Raw genomic sequence first — 1,776 nt, 5'->3', positions numbered from 1 at the left:
GCCTGGGAGGGTGCCCGCACTAACGCGCACGGCAAATCCCACCCATTTCCCCGTTGCTCAGCGACAGCGAGGCAACTACGGGTTGGCAGCAGGGACAACCTCAGTTTGCCTGGCACGTAGCGGTTAGAGCCGAGAGGAGCTAAGCGCTTCGGCCATCCCGCTGCCTATGGAACCAGCGCTCTCTGCTGGCTGCTGGCAGGAGGGACCAGAGATTTTGTTTTACTTCTCTTTGTTTCGCCATCGACCCCCGCTTTTGTGGCTTAAGGACTGGTAGAAAGGGAAAAACAGGAATAAAATGATGTTTATTAATTGGGAGAAAAGGTAAAGAGATGAATTGCCTTTGGCATCCTTCAGGAATTATCGTTTCCAGTTCCTCACATTATATTAATAGCGTCCAGAGAAGCCTCTCTGACTTTAGAAACTTTGAATTTAATTCTTGCATAAGAGGAGAGATGTGTTTAAAATTTTAAATTACACTTCTATATGGACACATTGGGTAAAATAACCAGATGACCCATTAAACTTAAAGATATTTGGCCTTTGTTCTAAGCTGGGTGTATACACTAGTGAATTAAACATTTGTAGATAGCTTGTTTCTGGAGAGTAATGAATAATTTGCAAAGTTCTTTGATAGTTACTATCTTGTCAATGCACAAATAAGGCATTCATGTAATAGTTCTTGCTCAGTGCTGCCGACTTATATCATATTTCAGTTCAATTCAGTTCAGTTGCTCAGTCGTGTCCGACTCTTTGCGGCCCCGTGAACCGCAGGCCGCCAGGCCTCCCTGTCCATAACCAACTACCAGAGTTTACCCAAACCCATGTCCATCCAGTCAGTGATGCCATCCAACCATCTCATCCCCTGTCTTCCCCTTCTCCCCCTGCCCTCAATCTTTCCCAGGATCAGGGTCCTTCCAAATGAGTCAGCTCTTCGCATCAGGTGGCCAAAGTACTGGAGTTTCAGCTTCAGCTTCAGTCCTTCCAATGAACACCCAGGACTGATCTCCTTTAGGATGAACTGGTTGGATTTCCTTGCAGTCCAAGGGGCTTTCAAGAGTCTTCTCCAAAACCACAGTTCAAAAACATCAATTCTTTGGTGCTCAGCTTTTTTTATAGTCCAACTCTCACATCCATACATGACCACTGGAAAAACCATAGCCTTGACTAGATCGACCTTTGTTGGCAAAGTAATGTCTCTGCTTTTTAATATGCTGTCTAGGTTGGTCATAGCTTTCCTTCCAGGGAGTAAGCATCTTTTAATTCCATGGCTGCCATAGCCATCTGCAGTGATTTTGGAGCTCCCCAAAATAAAGTCAGCCACTGTTTCCACTGTTTCTCCATCTATTTGCCATGGAGTGATGGGACCAGATGCCATGATCTTAGTTTTCTGAATACTGAGCTTTAAGCCAACTTTTTCACTCTCCTCTTTCACTTTCACTTTCTACCATAAGAGTGGTGTCATCTGCATATCTGAGGTTATTGATATTTCTTCCAGCAATCTTGATTCCAGCTTGTGCTTCCTCCAGCCCAGCGTTTCTCATGATGTACTCTGCATAGAAGTTAAATAAGCAGGGTGACAATATACAGCCTTGACATACTCCTTTTCCTATTTGGAACCAGTCTGTTGTTCCATGTCCAGTTCTAACTGTTGCTTCCTGACCTGCATACAGATTTCTCAAGAGGCAGGTCAGGTGGTCTGGTATTCCCATCTCTTTCAGAATTTTCCACAGTTTATTGTGATCCACACAGTCAAAGGCTTTGGCATAGTCAATAAAG

This window comes from Bison bison, unplaced genomic scaffold (genome assembly GCF_000754665.1).
Source record: "Bison bison bison isolate TAMUID 2011002044 unplaced genomic scaffold, Bison_UMD1.0 scf7180017864303, whole genome shotgun sequence".
Classification (NCBI taxonomy): domain Eukaryota; kingdom Metazoa; phylum Chordata; class Mammalia; order Artiodactyla; family Bovidae; genus Bison; species Bison bison.
The sequence above is the reverse complement of the archived record's forward strand: the minus strand, read 5'-3'. Positions refer to the sequence as shown.